We start from the raw sequence: 6,926 nt of genomic DNA, 5'->3' as shown, positions 1-6,926 counted from the left end.
ATGAAAGCAGCGCGAACAAGATCTTCGCTAATATTACCCAGACTTAGCTTCTTTGAGTTGAAGCGAGTGATGAAGTCTAGCAAAGATTCATCTTCCTCTCGAATGCAATTGAGGATTGTCCATTGCTCTTCGGTATACTTTCTTTGTTGGCTGAAGTGTTGGCTAAACTTCTGTTGGAAGTCTGCCCAATCATAGATGTGGTGGATCGGTAGACGGTCAAACCACGCTCTGGCTGCTCCAACCAACGTCATCTGGAACATATAACACCACGTGGGTTCCGTCCAGTTGCTGACGGTTGCCCCCGCTATGAATCTGTTCAAATGATCGTCTGGGTCGGATATACCATCATAGGTGCCGATGTTGGACATCTGTTTGGCACTTCATGGGGCGATTGCTTCCGCAATGTCCCTTGCAAACTTGGAGGTTCCCGTATTTGCAGCGGTTGGTCTGAAGGTTTTAGAGAAGTCACGTGGGTTTCCACCCGCGTTTTTTGGTTTGAAGGTTTCTCCAAAATTCCTTCTTGGTTGGAAGTCCGTTTCCTTACGCTTCCCTTTCGCCTTATGGCGAGGGTTTACGTCGGTGTCGGATTCCTCCGAATCATCGTCCAAGTACTCGCACTCATTGCTCATGTTGAGCTGTTGTCGAGTGCTTCCGAATTCGTCAGCCTGTTGGAGTGAACGTAAGCGTTCATCCAACTCAGCTTGGAATTCCCTTTGACGTTTTTCCGCCCACGCTTTAACTTGTTCGAGTGTTTGGCGGGGGAGCCTCGTCTGTTTTCTCTCCAACTGGGTATTGGTGAATCCCAGTGAAGGATTGTTTACTGCACTTGCCCCGGCTCGGGTAACCGGGGTAGTGTTCGTAAAATTTACTGCACTTGCCCCTGCTTGGGTAACCGGGGTAGTGTTCGTAAAATGTGTGTATTCGTCGGTGTTGCCCCCAGTAGCTGGGGTTGTGGTTACCGGGGTTTCTTGGTTACTCCCTGGCCTGGGGACCGGAGTAACGTTAACCATCTTTTCGGAGGTTTGAAAAAACTGAATGAATTAGTTCTAGCTTTTTCCCACGGATGGCGCCAATGAAGAAACACTAATTGACCCGGGGCAGATTACGGATAATCTGGGGGTTAAATAGATGTTTCCCACGAGGGGTTATGTCCGGCAAAGATGGTTCTTCTGGTGACCTGCAAAACAGACACCGTGACCTCGTCACTGAGAAGGGGGTACCTCCCTGTGACCACCCTCCGGCGTGAGAATCAGACTAGATTGCTCTTGAATATAAGTGTATATTAAGAGATTGCTAGAAAAGATAAGATGTGATAAGGTAATGTAATGTGTCCATACCATTCCAATGTGTTGGAGTATTTATAGCCGAAGGTAGGTTTCCAAGCAGGTACAGCCGGCTGAATAGTATTCCTGTTCTGCCAACTGTGGGCTACGCACGTGCCATGCTGGTGGTTGGTGGGTAGGCAGCGGCTGATAGTGACCAGGCCGGCTGTGTACTATTCCTGTTCCACCAACTGCAGGCTATGCACGTCCTCCGACAGGTTGGTGAGTGGGCAGCGGCTGATAGTGACATACAGTACAAGAGCGTGCTGCTCGTCATACTGTTGTCAGTGAGCTGTCGTATCTTTGGTCAGATCTTTTGTCCATACCTCGTCAGGTACAGTACAAAAGATCCTCCAGTATCGTACGGACTGGCTCATTTGTGCGGGAGTGTTCCCGGCTTTGTGCGGGAGTGTTCCCGGCTTGCTCACTCCTTCTTCAGGTGACATTACTGAATTATTTAAGAGTTAAGTGCCTTGTGTGTGTAGCCTTGCTGCGCGGGTAGCCTTCCCTGATGGCTAGTATCCGTTGCTGCGGGAACAGGCGGAGTACGTCGACCATTGGGAGGCTTTTCCTGCGGGAACAACTTGCGTACTGCGCGTAAGGACGTCACGTCTCTGAGCATGGTGGGTCCTGCGGATCCAGTTGGTTTCTGCGCAGACGTCTCTTCAAGGTGAGTTGCGAGTTTAGCCTTTTGTGCAGACGTCCCTGTTGAAGGTGAGTCTTGCGGGTTCAACTGCGCAGACGTCCCTCTATGAGGTGAGTCTTGCGGGTCCAACTGGGCTCTGCTGGGACCTACCTCTTCATCAAGGTATGCATTTGCAACTCCTGTTGGTTTTTAAGAATTAGTTTGTAAAGGTGTGATTTTTAATCCATGGCTCTGCAACTCTGGATGGTTTTTAACTCGATATATGACATATCCGCAACTCCGGTGATGGTGGCAAGGTGGGGTGAAGATGGTGGATGCGAATGCTTATGGTTGGCAGTGGTGGCAGGTTGGGCGGTGGATGAATTGGTGATGGTGGGAGATGCAGAATTGCAGACGACATCGGTGGTTGTCGACGGCGGCAGTGTTTCGGAGTGGTGTGTGGTTGTAGATGGTGGGTGTAGATGATGGGTGGATATGAAGATGAAGAAATGATGAAGATAATCTGGTTGAGGGAGAGAGAGAGAGAGAGAGAGAGAGAGAGAGAGAGAGAGAGAGAGAGAGAGAGAGAGAGATTTATATTTTTTTTATTTCTTTTAGTTTTGATTATTAAATAAATTGTAAAATTTCAAAACTACACCCATGTGCCTTGCACATGTCAAATTTAACAAAAAAAATTAACGTGGTTAGTGCCAAATGACTTAACGTGAAAAAGATTTGAAACATTAAATACGTCTTCTGCTATTTCTTTTGTTAAAGGACGTCTACAGAAAAAACGATCAAACATAAAGGACGTCTTTTGCCATTTTGTCTTATTTTTATGTACAGTTTGTAATTGTAATATAAGTGTATAACTGCTTTTTACATGCTTATAAACTAATATGGCAAATTATATATATAAATAATGTTATTACTTGTGATAAAGAAAATGCTGAATTTTGTAATCATAAAAGAATCATAAGTTATAACTAAATTTTCTGCTTTTCCATTTTTTTTTTATTTTTAATTGGTAATTTTAGATCTAGTGGACATGAGATTGTGTTTCACGTTGATGTCTACTCATCTTGCATGGGAAAGACAATAAGTATTGATATCATCATAAGGAAGAAAAGGTGGTTTTGTCTTGGCAATGTTTCTTTGCTTTAGTGTAATATTCAAACCTTTTTCCATCCTTTAAAGTTTGTTTTCATTTGCTTAAGGTTATTGGTTAGTGCCTTGTGAATACAGAAAAGAACATGTCTTTTAAAATGATAACACTAGTGTCACAACTGAAATGGATTTCATAATTATTTGCACCACCTGAATCTTTTAAACCTAACAAATGTGGACAGTTGGACACTGACTTCTTAACCTTATTAGGGTACACAACAAATCATTTGAATACCCCGATGGTGATTGTTAGGAGAGGGGGTGGGTGATAGGGTCGGAGTTTGGTAGGCGAATAATGTAATGGAGGCTGTAGAAGGTACTGATGAAGAATTAAGCAGCGCGTGCAACATCATATAGTGACGTAGATCAAAACGATGAAGTTTTGATTTAATGATAAGTAAAATAAAAAATAATTTTCCTACATCGACGACTTGCGTCGCCAAGGTGGCCTAGGATAAGACGGGTTATCAAATTAAAAAGAAGAAAAAAGGGATTTTTTTAGGAAAGTTATTTTGAATTTAAATTAGCTTAAAGTCAAGTGATTACAATATAGTGACACGCAACCGGACAACAAGCTGCGCCGCAACCTCTTATTGGATACAAAACCAATTCTACTAAAAAGAAAGCTTTGGGTCTTAGTATCTTAGAGGCCAAAAATGAAAGACATGTTGAACCATGTTCCGAAAAATATGATATATGGCTGCTAGCAGCAACAAGTGTCGTATCAGAATGAATTTCTTATGGTGTGCAGATCAATAAAACATTAATGTTGCATAAAAGTAGTAAATATGAAGGATTTAGGGTACAGTTTTAATAGGAGGATTTGGTTTCACTCCATCACATGGAGGGAAAGTGAAAGGGATGAACAAAAACAAATCCAAATTATGAGTTCATTAAACAATCGATTAAGACACATTGCATGTCGGCCTCCACTTCCACTGCAAATCAATCTTGTCTGCAAATCTAAACCAATAATTACATATCTTTCATCCTTTAATCAGGCCAACTTGGCATTTTAATCAGGACCCATACTTAGACTATATAACGACTCGTATTTTAATACTTTAGAGGCGCGCTCATCATTTTTGTGTAAGCGCGCAAGGCTCGATCAATTCAGGTTCGAAAGTTTGGTGCTAACCACTTATTTCCGTTTGTCACGTGATCTATACGGTATAGATGTTTACGTCGATCACTTATGGGTCTTGTAACTCTAAATATATCGATAACGTTATAGCTGGATACTACTTGGAGTCCTTTCAAGCTAATTGCATGTGCCAGTGTTACAAACATACAGATAATTAGTCTAATGGCAAGGTTAATCCAAGAAAAAAAATCTTACTTTCTAGACGATTATTAATTAAATTTTTATCTTGGGATTTCTAATAAGGATAGTAAGGTTAATATTGGCCGGATTGAGTGGATGAAAAATCCACTTTTATATGTAACTCCTTTTTGGTTTTGGTTAGATCTTTTCTAATCAATTTCGGTTATTTATAAATATAATTTCTTTGTTGATAAAAAAAAGTCTGATAGCTTTTGAATCAACTTTATATAAATTAATCGTGTGACAGGAAAAAAAATTATTTAATAGGTATTGTCATTGTTAAAAATCGTATAAGCATTCAACTCTTAAGAGACATACCCAAAAAAGAAAAAAGAAAAAAAACTTCTGCCGGAAATAGCAAGTTACCGTCCAAAGAGTTTCGTTTTCGTTGCAATTTTTGTCTTTGTGATTTTAAAAAAAATGCTCTTTCAGTTCAAAATATGTGAACAATGTGGACGAAAAATCAAAAACTGCAACGAAAACAAAAAAAACTCCAAAACGGAAATAACAAAATTTTAAACTTTTGAACTAAGGACGAAAATCACAGTTTACTTATTAATTAATAGAATGTAATTTCTTGTATGAGGTTAGTTTAGTCGGTACATGATTAAAGATATTAAATTGTATTCTATAAGTTAAGTTATTAAATTGTTATTGTCTCATTCTATGCATGTTAGGTCTAGAGAAAGAGACAATATTTAAACCCGTTTACAAACACCCATCAGACATTCAAACAATAATGGGGCAGTAGTTTATTTCCACTTGCATAAAGACAAATAACAAAAACGTTGGATAATTTTAACATTTTCTTAAACTCATGATGATTATATATATATATATATATATATATATATATATTGGCAAAGTATATAATGAAAACCCACTTGAATTGTAAAAACCCTATGTAACATCGTTTTTTTTTTGTTACATGTAATATATGTTGTAAAATTAATACAAAGCATCGAAACATTAAAAAAAATTGTTTTGCTATTTTTTAACATTTTTTTACTAATTTTTTTATATGTTTTTAGGAGAGAGAAAAATTTATATTTATGTTAACATTTTTTATTAATTTTAATTATGAACCATAAGATTTAATCTTTAATTAAAAACATGTGATTGAGAATGAGTTTCTAGAGTTTTCACAACTCAAGTGGGTTTTTATTTTAACCTAACCCTATATATATATATATATATATATTTCATGGTGATGTTGTGCGGTGGAGACGGTGGTGCATGTGGTGTTGACATTGATGCCGGTGGTTAATTAAGGTGGCATGGACGACGTATTTAGGAGACATTATAGGTGGCGTCTTATAAAAATGCATGTATATAGCTTTGCAATATTGACTTTGACTTTTTTGCTATATAATGGTCCCGTTTAATTTAAGATTGTGTCAATTTTCTTTTATTTTCATTGTGTATATTCGTTATTAGCGCTTGTTTTATTTCACTTACCCATTTTTTTTCAATTATGGTAAGAGACATAAGAGTACATATGGGGCTATAGGGGTGAGCAACTTAACCGTCATAACCGTTAAACTGAACCATAACCGACATAACCGAACCAATTTTAACCGATAACCGACATAACTAGTTGGTCGGTTAATGAATTTTCAAAAACCGTCAAATACAGATCGGTTACCGCCATAATCGAACCGACCCATTTAACCAACGATATTTTGGGATTAACTTCCACCAAACGTATTGTTGGATTATATCATTCTTAAAGTTTCTGGTTCAACGTTTATTATCAAATTAAGTTGAATTTCATTGTTTGGTTATATAACATCATTCTTTTTCTGAATATTTGGTATTAATATTATGAATTATATACTTTGTAAGATAATATCATGTCGTATTTTGTAATAATTGGTACCAAAATTTTAGGCCAGTTACATTGTTTTAGTTACGGTTAACCGACACATAACCACTCACTATAACCTATAAAACCGATTAACCAAAATCGTTATAACATGTCAGTAATGGTTATTGTTATCTATTAACCGACATATTGGTTATGATTATAGGTTTGGGTCAAAATCGATGCATGAACGCACCTATATGGAGCCATGGAGGTGTTCATTTAAATTAAGAATATATTGAGAATTACACGAGTCACAAAGTATGATGCACGTAGCTTTGAATGCGATGTATATGTATGTGTGCATCAGTAATTATATAACTGCCTTCTCTCTCACTATATGCATCATCATCATCATCATGTATAATTGCATTATAAGTAATTATATAACTGCCTTCTCTCTCACTATATGCATCATCATCATGTATAATTGTATTATAAGGTTTACTCGGACATCAACGTATTATTAGTTCTGAAATAAGCATGTTTATATATATCTAGGACGATGTTAATTTTGAAATACTAAATTATTGTATAAAAGAAAAAAACCTTAAATCACTAGATGGTCTAGGGTGGTTCATAAGAGAAGTCTATGGTTGTGTAGCGAGTATGTCTATCCACAGC

The sequence above is a fragment of the Bidens hawaiensis genome, unplaced genomic scaffold, assembly GCF_021521415.1.
Source record: "Bidens hawaiensis isolate Kalapana, Puna unplaced genomic scaffold, B.hawaiensis_p1.1 tig00002236_1, whole genome shotgun sequence".
In the NCBI taxonomy this organism is placed as follows: Eukaryota; Viridiplantae; Streptophyta; class Magnoliopsida; order Asterales; family Asteraceae; genus Bidens; species Bidens hawaiensis.
This window is presented reverse-complemented; position numbering follows the sequence as displayed.